This window comes from Chiloscyllium plagiosum, unplaced genomic scaffold, assembly GCF_037043375.1.
Source record: "Chiloscyllium plagiosum isolate Xiang-an unplaced genomic scaffold, Cpla_swu_hap1 HiC_scaffold_6, whole genome shotgun sequence".
Lineage (NCBI taxonomy): Eukaryota > Metazoa > Chordata > Chondrichthyes > Orectolobiformes > Hemiscylliidae > Chiloscyllium > Chiloscyllium plagiosum.
In genome coordinates, this window is record NW_028270144.1 from 79,665,483 (window position 1) to 79,679,448 (window position 13,966).

The following is a 13,966-nucleotide window of genomic DNA, read 5'->3' on the forward strand; positions in this document are numbered from 1 at the left end:
CCATCCCCAACAAGCAATCAGGTTTTGAACCCCAAAACCCATCAATCTCATGACATGGATGGATATGTCAGTGAAGAAAAGATAGAGGCTGGGGACAAAAAAAAATCTCTATCTCCTCACCAATTTGTGCATCTTAAACCTCGGGGATATGAAGAGATGACACCAGTTATAATCTGAACAGGACTTTATTCCATGCTTGAAAATGTCTATTCTCACACTTACTCCTTCTCACTTTCAATTTAGTTTCTATTTCTACGTAACCAGTCCAAGGCCTGACTAACAACACACAGCACAGTCAGCAGGCTCACATAATCGAGTACCAAACAATTGAATACAACATCGCTAAACAGGACAGTGATGTTCCCTCGCAAAGCATGAGCTAGCACTACTATCATTATTAGTTGGAAGGTGCATCTGATGGAGTGCAACACTTCACGCAACAGATTTGTGACTTTTCTGAGCTTTCATTAATAAATTACTGGAATTTTTGAGATGTTAAAATATTTCCAAATGCAATGCCTGCAAGCAGAACAGTTACAGAAAATCAATGCAGTCTGTCAGTTCAGACAAGAGCTCACCGAGTACCTGCCTTTTGCTCTCAGAAGTTAAAAGGAATGAAAGACAAATGATCTGTGGTGAAATGATCAGCTGTCTGAAATATGCATCTGATGCTGATTGGAATTGAATCTGAAAGACTTGGTACTTTCAAATGGATCAGCTGACTGAAGTTAAATGTGAACACAATAACAGGTCAGTGAAAACTGACATGTTGGGGAAAGGCCAGGATCAAATGTCAGGCAATGTCTCCTTTGCTGAGTTGGTTCTTGAAGCAGTAGAAAAGTCTGAAGCAATTAGCTAAATGAGAGCTTGTGCTGGCAAAAAGTGGAAGAAATAACAAAAATTGAGATCAGAATTGAATTAGAATTGAAATAATACAAAATACCAACAGCTTAAGTGGCATAAACAAAGGGAACAGATGTTAAAAAGAAATGACAGGAAATGATTGCGATTGAATTACTCATCACTGCCAGATTCTTGAATTCTGATGTATAAGTTACTGAATGAGAAGATCAGCCGATTGAAAATAGAAAGCTATTATTAATTTGAAGAGCGATGAGCATGGATGGAGGAGAAGGATGAGTAGTGACAGATTGGATTTCCGTATCATGGCACAATTAGATGAGAGATAACAATGCCAATGTAAATTGGAGGTTATCTAATTATCTGTTATTTCAAGAAATTGAGCAACATGCATTATACCAAAAAACCAAAGTAGAAAATATGAGTTGAAATTTACTTCTAACATCAACTTGAAATACGCATTAATGAGTTGTCAACTCATTTACACCCTATCTGATCTTCCATTCCAACATTCTTCATGACAAACCAAGCAGCGTCAAAAGCATGTTGTTGATTTGCTCCAGATCATTTTGCACTAGTGCCATTGTTCCAGTTGAAAACTAGTTTATATATGTCGAATGTTGGGCTTAAAAAGTACAAAAAGTAAATGATGATGTGAAGAAATAATACTGGATCTGAAATTACACTGTAAAAGGTTGGCATACAAAAGCTGAACACTTTTAGCTGAATTTGTTTCTTTTTTCTAATATTACACATCTGCTGAAATAGCAAAAAAAGGATTTTCAGAAAAATAAATAGTTGTTTGGTAGTACAGAATTTGAGTGTTGTTGGTAAAAGATGCACTTTGTTATCTTGCACGCATGAGGGTAATTCACAATAATATAAAAAAATATACTGTATGAGCAAGTAGTGCTGGCTAGCTACAAGTAGACTCAGATTGATGAAGGCACTGCCCCATTGTGAGCCTAGCTGACAACCTGACTTGGTTGTCAATGTAATCCTTCACAAAGTCAGGATTATTTTTAAAATGTTGTCCAGTTGTAGAATCATATATAATGTTGGACACTTTTGAGGTTTGTAAGCGTGGGCTTGTTAAGTGTGGTCAATGCCTTGTTGCTATAAAAAGTTAAAAGGCTATACCGGGACTCAGCAAGATGGCAGCAATTCTGTAGAACTGCTGTGGACAGCTCTGCCTAACAGCCAAGGCATACTGGTGTTTTTTGCCATCCCTGGCCATCTTAAATGGTGGAATTATTAGTTTATAACCTTACAGAACACATATTTGTTAGTATTTGGGAGTGGGAAGAATGCGAAAGGGAAAAGGAGTGAGCAAGCAGCAGCAGGGAGGACACTCCCCTGCAGCACCAGGCATACCAGAGACAGCAGCATCAGCAGCCTCTCCTGAACCCCCCGGGGACCTGACAGACTCACAGGAATTGGCTGCGACGATGGAGAGACTTACCTTGAAAGTTGGGGCTGCGATTGAGGAGATCCGTGGGGAGGTTCATGCCCAGGTCCAATCTACCGCACCCATATTGCAGAAGCATGAGCAGGAGATCCAGGGCCTCATAGAGCGGCTGGAGGAGGTGGAGGGACGAACTAAGGCCTCGGAAGCTGCGATGGAGTCCTCATCCAGTCGGATCCAGGTGCTGGAGCTAGAGGTCAGGGCCTTGTGGAACCATATTGACAACCTCGAAAGTTGAGGTCAGAGGATAAATCTCCGAATTGTCAGGCTCCCTGAAGGTGAGGAAGGTGAGCAGCCAGTCAGCTTCTTTGAAAACTGGCTGCCAAAGTTTTTGGGCCTTCACATGGAGTCCAGCAGGCTGCAGATTGAAAGGGCTTATCGGGTTACAGTGCACAGGTCAGGGACAGCACAGCACCCCCTCCCGGTCCTCGTGCACTTCCACTCATATAAAGACAAGCATAAAGTGATAGAATCTTCTAGATTACTGGGAAATGATCCTCAGGGCACTGCTGTACAAGGGCTCAAAATCATGTTTTTCCAGAATTTCTTGGCAGCTTTAATTCAAAAGAGGAAGTCCTTTGATGAAGTGAAAAAGTGGCTGAGGAACCTGGGTATCCAGTATTCCATGAGGTACCCCGCAGTGCTACGTTTCAGCCATGAAGACTAAGTTTATACATTTGACCAGCGGATAAAGCTAAAAACTTTGTAGACACTTTAAAATAGTTGGACTGGCCTGAAGAATACAGTTAATGTTTGTTCTCTTTTCCTTCTTTCCCCATTTTTCCGTTCCTTTTTTTATTCCTTTCTTTCTCCCTAATAATTTCTTTTTTTGGAAAGGGAGAAAAATACTTGGAAAATCTGGATTTTCTGATGAGAAATTTTGTGGATGTTCTTTGTTGTCTCCTCCTTTTTGTTGTTTGTTCTGTTTCTCTTTTAGTCACAAGTAGGGGTGACACGAAAGCAGGGATGGGTGGAGTGCTCATCCTGACTTCGTCTTTTTTCTGTTTATTTAAGGATCATCTCCTTGTTTTATTTTTCTAGCCTAAGGCTGGGGCACAGTCTGTGTTTGAAGGAGCTGTGAAGAAGGGAATGGGTAAGGTGAGTGCCCCCTTATGGGCAGGGGGAAGAGTCTTCCATTCAAAGTTTTATAGTTGGTATTCTTTGTAGGTTTTTGGTAGTAATAGTTGTTTATAGTTTTGATAGAGTAGTTTTTGTATATATAATTCTTCGATTCTATGAGTCTTCATTTACTTGTGCTCAGCACTTTGTAAGCAGGGTCCTCCCTCTCAGGGGTTCAAGGATCTCTGAAAGGGAATATGGCTAAGTGTCTTATCAAATGGTGCACCTGGAACATCGAGGGAAGCCACTCGCCTATTAAAATGAAAAAAGTGCTTTCTAGCCTTAAGAGTGAAAGGTTTGATATTGCTTTGTTGCAGGAAACCTATCTTGATGGGTAATACCTGAAGTTACAACAGGGGGGCTATGACTGGGTATTCTTTTCATCCTTTACTACTAAAAGTAGAGGAGTTGTGGTACTTATTCAGAAAAATCTTCCGTTCACATTATTTGAGCAGGTGAAAGTTGAGCAGGGATGGTTTGTGATACTTAAAGCCCTGATACATGGAGAGGAATATGGCATTTTAAATGTCTACTGTCCTCTGGCGCATCCTCTCAAATGTTTGATTAGTGCTTTCTCTAAGCTGAGTGCTTTTGGAACACGGTGGAGGGGGGGAGTTTTAATTGTCTTGGATCCGACAGTGGACAGGATACCTCATGGACCCCCAACTATTTCTTCGCAGGCCAAGCAGGTGGTTGACTTTTGCGAGGAGTTGGGGCTATAGACATTTGGAGATGTCTTCACCCTACCGGCAAGGACTTCAACATTTTTTCAAACCCATATAAATGTCACACAAGGATTGATCTCTTCCTGTCTCCCTCGTCCCTTCTGGATTCGATTATGGGTTGTAAAATTGAGAATATAGCTATCTCTGATCACGCGGCGTGATATTTGGAAGTTAAGGCCACGATTAAAGGGCTAGGTTTACGGCACTGGCGTTTGGACCCTTTTCTCTTTAAGGATTCCAAATTTGTAGAACACTTTTTGAAGGAGTTTGAGGAATTCTTGACTATCAACTCAGGCACGGCTAGTAGTCCATCTATGCTATGGGAGACCGCGAAGGCCTTTGCTAGGGGATTAGCTATTTTTTATACGGCTAGCCGGAACAGCAGCATCTACTTGAGAGGTGGTTGAAAGCCACTGAGGTGGCACATTTTGCGTGGCCTTTGGTGGCTAAGCTACAGCGGATCATGGCCATCTGGGCTGTCTTGAATTTAATACTGACAAAAACCGCAAAGAAAGAACTTGCTTTTGCTAGATAAAGGTTGTTTGAGTATGGGGATAGGCCAGGGAAGTATTTAGCGTACCTGATTGGGAAAAAGCATGCTCCCCAATCCATTACTGCAAACAGAGACAGCGCCGGGGTCCTTACATACGATGCTACAAAGATTAATGAGGCTTTTCAGAATTTTTACTCTGAATTGTATCAGTCTGAAGGTTGCGAGGACAGGAGGGCTCAAATGGAGGCCTTTTTAAGAACCTGGACCTCCCAGGGGTAACATTGGAACAGGTCTCTCTCCTTAATGCCCCCTTGACAGTTCAGGAAATACAGGAGGCAACTAGGCAACTTTAGAGTGGGAAAGCGCCTGACCCTGATGGTCTTCCAGGTGAGTTTTATAAGGAGTGTATAGGGATTCTGTCAGAGCCAATGTTGGAGATGTACAATCACTCCTATATGCATGAATCCCTACCACCATCTTTGAGAGAAGCTAATATTTCCTTAATTCTTAAGAAGGGGAAGGTTCCTGAGGATTGTGCCTCATGCAGCCCATCTCTCTATTAAATTCAGATTTCAAGATTCTGTCTAAGATCCTGGCGCTGAGATTGGAAAAGGTGTTGCCCCAAATTGTTAAAGAGGACTAGACAGGCTTTATAAGGGGTCATAGGTCCTCTAATAATATTAGAAGGTTGCTGAATATGGTCCAAGTTTGTCAGCAATAATCAATTCAGGGATTGGTGATTTCCTTAGATGCAGAGAAAACATCTGACTGGGTGGAATGGCCATATCTTTTTTATATTTTAGAACAGTTTGGGTTGGGTGGAGTGTTTGCGAGGTGGGTGGAGGTTTTATATCGCCACCCTCTGGCCGCGGTCATCACCAACAGGGTGAAGTTTGGGAATTTTAGGATTGGTAGGGGTAATCGGCAGGCTGTCCCCTCTCACCGTTGTTGTTTACGTTGGTGATAGAACTACTGGCAGAGGCCATTCATCAGAACATCCATATAACTGAGGGCACACAAGATTATACTGTATGCGGATGAGGTCCTTCTGTTTTTATCGAACCCAATGACCTCCGTACCCCACTTGATACAATGTATCAATTCATTTGGGGCTATTTCAGGGTATAAGATTAACTTTGCAAAATCGGAGGCTATGCCTTTGGGGAACCTTAAGGATGTGCAGAGATTGAAGGTGGCCCTAAGTTCCCTTTTAAGTGGTCATAGAGTCATAGAGATGTACAGCATGGAAACAGACCCTTTGGTCCAACCTGTCCATGCCGACCAGATATCAGGCAGGGTTCTGATACTTAGGCATTTTTATTACCCCCAAGTTTGATCTGTTATTTCGGACTAACTTTGCTCACTTGCTCAACAATATTAGGCGAGATCTCTAGAGCTGGGAGGCTCTTCCAATTTCATGGCTGGGCTGAATATCTCTCATTAAGACGAATGTTCTTCCTCGCTTGCTTTATCCCATGCGTATGCTCCCTATAATGTTTCCCAGGTCAATGTTGCAGAAGCTTATGGGATGGTTGGTTCTTTTCTCTGGCATTGTGGGTGGCCCCTCATCAAACTTACATCAAATTGCAGTTGCCTCAAGGAGAGGGAGGAGTTGATTTCCCAGACATCAGAAGGTATCAATTGAGTTCCCTGCTGTCCTTTGCCTGTGATTGGGTAGATAACGATCCGAACTCAATATGGCAGGATATTGAGGCCTCCCAGGCAAAGAGCCCTCTTATTAACCTGTTGTTCATGGATAAGATGAGGACAGTTATGGACCACTGCCAGAACCCCAATATCATTAGTACAGTCAAGGCATGGAGGGTGATGCGTCAGAGTTAGGGTTGTTTATCGAAGTCTTCACCACTTACACCTATAGTTGGCATTCCAGGGTTCCGACCAGAGATGATGGACTCAGGGCTCACACTACGGGCAGCGAGAGGAGTTTCTAGTTTTGGAGACTTGTTTGAGGGGGAGGTTATGATGTCTTTTGAGCAACTGAGCTGCAAATACGAGTTGCCCAGCAGTGATCTTTTCCATTTTTTCAGGTTAGGAATTTCATCCAGAAGAAGACTACGCTGCTCACTAAGCCCTATAAGCCCGATACAGAGAGCTTGTTGCTATGTTCCACAAGTACCCTTTCGGTTAGTGCCCTCTATCGTCTGCTGGGTGGCAGAGCCTGGCAGGATATTAACCAGTTATGTGAGGTCTGGGAGCCAGAGCTAGGAGTGGAGATCTCTGCTGAAACATGGGAGAACACATGGGAGAATGCATGAAAGATCTCAATCTATAATAGGACATGCACTACACAGTTAAAAGTTCTGCACAGAGTTAATCTAGCATCGGACCATCTGGTGAAGTTTAAAAAAGGGGCATCTTCAGTGTGCCCCAAATGTAAAACAAGTGTAGGCACTCTTACCCATTGCTTCTGGCCATGCCAGAGGCTCTGTGTTTATTGGAGCACTGAGGCAGGAGAGGACCGAAGTCAAAGTAGACCTGATATCTCTCCTCTTAGGTCTACTGAATTTACAATCTTTAGACGGGCATGGGAAAAAACTATTTAATATTCTTGCACACTGTGCGCGGAAGAATATTCTGATGAATTGGGTGTCTGAGAACCCGCTGGGCTTGCTGGGATGGCAAAAATTAATTATGGAGCACATTCCCTTGGATCTTTTTACAAACACGGTGCACCACACAGCAAACCATTTCTATAAGACAATGCAGCCCTATTTGAGTTATTTGGATGTTGATTATCTTAACTAGGGTGTTTGTTTAACCAGGATGGTTAGGTTTCTCGAGCCCTGGGCCCTGGAGGGGTGTCTCCTGAGTTAATAGGGGTATGTATACAATGCTCCTGTTCCTCTGTTTGGGAGCCTTTTTTGATCTATTGATTATTTACTTATTTATTGGTGTTGCTTTGCACAGTGTTAGGGTTTGTTTTGTATTATAGGGTAGTTAGTAGTTAGTAGACAGTAGGTGTGTTGTAATTTGTGGTTTTTTTCTTTTTACTATACTGATATTTGTTATTGATTGTATTTTTCAATAATTGTATATGTTTGTAAAGTTAAAAAAATTGCTAATAAATATATTTACAAAAAAAAGGATATACTGTTTATTACAATCAGCCAGTCCTTCAGATATATAGCCTACATAACTAGCATCACACCATTAAATGTCAGCCATCTAACTCATTCATTCTCCATGGCAATGCATCTGGAGTCAAAGATGCAAGCGATATCTATATCAGGGATTCAGGCCTTCTGGAAAGATCATCAACTTTCCACCTTGTGCAAAAGCATCATAAGAACCAACTATCCAGGAGGAAAAAAATCAATATCTCAGCATTAAAGTAACCAGATCAATGAGGTGAATTCCAAAGCAGCTCACTAGTAATTTGAAATTTGTTCATACACTCAACTCAGTTTCAGGATACTGGCATCAAATAAAGTCAGCTGTGCTACACAGTTGTGTCCAGACCCAGAAATTGTTTCCAGAAATTGCTGAAAGTGCTCAGCACGTCTGGCAGCATCTGTGGAGAGAAATCAGAGTGCACATTTTGGGTAGAGTGACCTTTCCAGACCATTGGGTTTGAGCATGAATGCAATTAGTATTGGTTCACTTAATAATGCCAAAATATATGATCCCCTGGAACCAAAATCAGCAGTTTTCAGTGCCTGTGAGGGTAACCCAAGGTTGCGATTCAAGCCTTGCATGGCAGCTCAAGGCTGATGCTCAAAGACAAATCCAGAAAATAAAAGGCAGGTGTAGGGGAGAGAAAGCCTCAGATATTCAACAATATAGTGACCATCATGATATGCAAAACATTTCTGAAGTCACCAAGGCCATTTACTGACTAAGGTTAAATGGGCAAAATTCCCATCACTCGCAGGATGGTGTTTCCTTTAACAATGAACATGCTATCCATCAAATGCTGGAAACAGCATATTTAACATTTCTCAATTGTGAATCCACACCAGGAAGTGATATCCTCCAGGCTGGCCCACAATACTGCAGGGGAGCCCAGATCAATGGAACAGCTGCAACAAGCAATCAAACAGATGATAAACAGCAAAGCTTGTGACTCTGATTGTGGTCCAGCTAGAGTTTTCAAAACTGGCAAACATTTACCCATATCAAGACTCTATATACATATACTGCAGATTTCTACAGTTATGTATCCTGCAGATAAAAAAAATGTTACTTTCCCACCCCTGTCTTCAGGAATACCACAGTTGCAAACATCTTAAAGTAGAATGATAAATTATGCTGTGGAATCTATCGAGGAAGGCAACTGAGAGGAAGAGTATAGATTACAGTATTTCCAATGATTTGATTCAGTTTCTACAACTGCCATTGTGTTCAAGTCTTGTTTTCACTGATGAGTTCCAGAAAGTTTGAGAAATCTGTGGGTGCCCCACAAAAGTTAAAGGTGAGCTGGAGTAGACAAACACGTGAATGAATTGCAACTTCCCAACACTTGCATTTTTGCCTGATTTATCACAACCCCTCCATGCAGATGCCTTCAAACCCACACTCTCCTTCAAGTAATAACACCCCCATGAATTTTGTTATTGTACAACAACTCCATAACAAATCATAAGCAGCTCCCTAAAGTCACCCAAAGTCTAGTACTGCCCTACCTAGAATTCTCACATCAATTATTTGTCATCACTGTCAGGCTGTCAGGGAGGTGATGAATAGGTATGTTCACAGGGAAGGATGGATAATCAGAGAGCAGTTACACCAGACTGCTCTCACATAGCTCAGCAGATGAGAATTATAGAGCATTGCCAGAGACCTGGGAGCAGGTCAAACATTTTCTCTCCTGGTAGACATGCCATTGACACACTTTAAAATGATGAAGGATATGAGAGCAATATTGTACCTGCTTGTGGGGACTAGATTTTCACAATTGAAATTATAGGTACAATACATATTCAAATATAACCTCCCACCACATTAGGAAATCTGCATTTAAATTTGCAGTATGACATTTGACTGCGGGCTATTTAGTTCTAAATGACTGAACACTATACTTACTTAGAAACTGATTTCTGTCGCCCAACTTCAAATGATGCAAGGGTTTAACCTATAATGTGCAACAAAGTTACAGGGCCATACTGTGGGCTGCAAATGCGTTTATGAAAGAGATCAGAATTAACAACCTGTTTCTGGGTGTATTTGTGAGAATGAAAGAAAGAAATACGACTATATTTTAGTGCACAAAAAACTACCTAAAACACAACACTAAGGCAATAAGTCCAGCAATATGTCAGAGGCAATATAACGTGTGTGCCTACAACTCTAAGAAGTTAGTGGGAGGCCCAGAAAAGACTACATTCAATAACAAGACGGAGGAAAGGCAATAATATTATTGTACAGTAGTAGCTCTGAACATACTAATTAATCAAACTCTAAACCATTATCACTTTGTTGTTTTGCTCCTTCAATTCAGAATTTTATGAGGCTTTTTAGTAATTGTACTGTTGTTCCTTTCCTTTCCCCAGAGCCTCACTAGTGTTGATGGATTTCCCTGCAGAATGCTCAGGCTTGCTATTTGGAAGAGAAAATCCACAGAAATATGTCAGTCAGATCAGGAGCACCAGCTGTAATCAGTGCTGACCCTCCAATACCCTCATCCTGCATCAAGTCCCGCCACCCAATACCTATATATCTGTCCTTGACTATGACATTCAATTGCCAAATGCACTGAATTTTAAATGTTTCCCCTAGTGGTTTAGTCCCTTCATGTTGGTTGCTCAAAGGTGAAAGTGGAGCTGGTCTTGATATCCAGAACTGTTTATTGAACAATGTATATTGTACACAGAGCTGACAGAGATCACTGCTTTGCCATCTTGGAGTAAGATAATCTAAACCATGATTTGCTCTAATGTAACTGTGATTTAACTGATAGCTGTCTTTGCTCTTGAATCTTTGCTATTTACTTGATCCACCTCTGTGGCTCACTCACTGTACGAAATCTTGCACCCCTCTGTGTGGGTGGCACAACTGCCTAATTCCTTCACAGTCCATGGGTGATGTTAACAGCACAGGCTGGCACTTTTGTGGAACAGGAGGCTCTGATTTGACCCTATCCTGACGTCACACAATCCAACTGGCTGACTTTAAAACAGAAGCCTATATTTGGACAATGAATATGCAAGCATTCAATTAATTGTTCACTCACTTTAAAGAAAGGAATCACGAATCTGTAAGATAGGAACAGCAATAACCTTTTTTATAGGGACCCCAGACGTCAAATTGAGGCAAAACATTGGAACTATTTTCTATTGCGAAGGGTTCTGGAAGTGCTGGAATGTTTGGGTAAATTGTGAATTAGTGACCTGGGCACACAACGGCTGCAACAGGTATGGAGACAGCAGAGGCATTGCCTCTGGGTCAAGAACACACTAAGTAGTTATAGAATCAGAGTTGTTTGGAAGCAGGTCATTTAACCCATTGCGTCCACACTAACCCCTCAGAAGAGCATTCCATCCAGGCCAACCCTATAACCTTATATTTCCCATGGCTAAACCACCCACTCAGCATTTCCTTGCACATTATTGGCAATCTAGTGTGGCCAATCCATCTTTGGAATGTAGAAGGAAATCAGAGCACCGGAGGAAACCCGCACAGACATGACGGATAATGCAAACTCCACACAGACAGTGTCCCAAGGGCGGAATTGAACCAAGGTCCCTCACGCTGTGAGGCCGCAGTGCTAACCACTGAGCCACCAGAGGCTGTGGGGAGAGGAAGCCTGTCACAGTGCTTTCTGACAAATGGGGCCAGATTCGTTAGTGTTCCTTCATTATAACAGGAACGCCATACAAGCACCCAGATTGTCTATGCGCGTGTACATTCAACAGTCTCCTGTATGCCAGCCAATCAATGTCCTCCTCTGAGCCTTCTGCAGCAGAACCTGTCTGCTATCTCACCCTCTATGGTTTGACAAACAAGCACACTTTCACCTCTTTTAGAATAGAATAGAATCCCTACACTGTGGAAACAGGCCTTTTGGCCCAACAAGTCCACACTGACCCTCTGAAAACTAACCCACCCAAACCCATTCCCCTACCCTATATTTACCCCTGACTAATGCACCTAATCTACACATCTCTGAACACTAACCTGCACATCTTTGGATTGTGGGAGGAAACCAGAGCACCTGGAGGAAACCCACGCAGACACAGGGAGAATGTGCAAACTCCACACAGACAATTGCCTAAGGGTAAGTTCGAACCCGGGTCCCAGGTGCTGTGAGGCAAAGTGCTGACCACTGAGACATTGTGCCGCACCCAAAAGCACCTCTGGCCAGTACAAATGCCATTCATATTCAGGTATCTCACCATTGATGACCTGAACTGTAGATCAGTCTCTGAGGCACATCCAGTGTGAGTTTCTGAACTGGTGGCTACTCAAGTGATGAGCTTTCTCCTTCAGTGTTGAGCTACTGCTCTGTTTGATCATCCCGTTGGGCTCCTGGGACTGAGTGTCTCAACGCTGAGTATTACTGTTGTGTGGGAAGACTGATGGGAAAGTCTTTGTTCCACCTGCTGGTATAAGTTACAACACCTCTGACTCATGATGAAATGCACCAACTTCTCCAGAGGGCTAATGGCATCATATTGTAGAGCCCCCACCTTCACCCACACCCAGACCATCCTTATTGGCTTCTTGATGGTACTATAGAAGAGAGAAGGCAGGTTGTAGGATACTGTAATTGTGAGATACTGTGCTTGAACAATGTGCATGTTGTAGCTGATTAGTTAGAATTATAGAACCATAAAATTTTAGAACACGCAAAGAGGACCTTCAACCCATCATGCCCATGCTAGTAATGAAGTACGTATCTATTCCAGTCTGATTTTTCAGCACTTGGCTTGTGATCTATGTCACTTCAAGCAATTGTCTAAATATTAAAATGTTGTGAAAGTTGCTGCCTCTACCGTCCTTTCAGACGGTGAATTTGCGATACCCTTCACATTCTGGGTGAAACAATTCTTCTTCAAATCCCTTCTAAACCTCTGCTATTTACCTGAAATCTATGTCCCCTGATTATTGATCCCTCTACTAAAGGGAAAAGGTTTCTTCCTATCTATGCTCCTTGTATTTGGTACACTTCAATAAGGTATTCACTGACCTTCTCTGGTCGAAGGGAAACACTTCCAGCCTATCTGATCTCTCTTCATAGTTGAAATGCTCCATCCCAGGAATCACAATCTTGAATCTCCTCTGTAGGCAGTCACATGCTTCCTATCGTGTGCTGACCAGACCTATACATAGTACTGAGGAATTTCGATTATCCAAACGACACGGGCGGGGAGTATTTTGTTTGGATAATCAAATGCCGGATAACACAGTTTAGCCAAGCATTGGGACCTTGCGATTTTGTCCGATAATCCAAAATTCGGATAATCAAATGTCAGACAACTGAAGTTCCTCTGTATTCTATCTGTGGCCTAATTAAGAGCTTATACAGCTTCATCATAACTTCTCTCCCTATGTATAGATAGGACTAGTTGTAACTGATGCTGGCAGCGTTGGTAAATGTTTGTAGAGTAGGTGGAGTATGAAAACGTTAGATGTAAATTTTGAGCAAAGGTGTGATGCTAGATAAATGATATAAAGCCTTCTTGGATGCAATAGATCAAGCACTAAAATTATGGCAATTGTTTGGCATATGCTGAGAGTGTCCCAGAGTCTTTCACAAACTGTGGGTACACTAGTTCTAATCTCACAACATTCCCTGGATTCTGGAAACATTCCAAAAGACTGAAAAAATTAAAATGTATCACCTTCATTTAAGTGAAAATGGACACAGAAAACAAGAACTGTAGTCCAGACAGTCTAAAATGTCATTGGGAAAATGCTAGAATCCCTTATTAAGGAATTGATGGCAGGACATTTAGAAAATCATAAAGTTATTGAAGTTATTTGAGGGAGTAACAGGCAAGAGAGATTAAGAGACACACGTACTTGTGGTTTACTCAGATTTCCAAAATACTTTTGATAAGATGGCACCTCAAAGATTATGATAAAAGACAAGAGCTCTTAGGGTCAGATGTACTATATTCGCACGGTTAATGCTTTATTTTGTTCTCAGGAAGCAGAAAGTAGGGATAATTGGATCAATTATAGAAGCTGTAACTGATGGAGTGCCACAGGAATCAATGCTGGAGCCTCAAGGATTTGCAGTTTATATAAATGACTTGAAAGAAGGTACCAAATGAGTAGTTGCTAAATTTACTTATGTCACAAAACAGATAAAAAGGTAATTTGTTGAGAGGACATAAGAAT

General features: G+C 41.9%; 1 pseudogene; it reads right to left on the minus strand.

Moving 5' to 3' along the window:
* Window positions 1–8,612: 8,612 nt before the first annotated feature.
* The window catches only part of LOC148149791 (uncharacterized), a 55,980-nt pseudogene continuing 50,626 nt past the window's right edge, over window positions 8,613–13,966 (minus strand).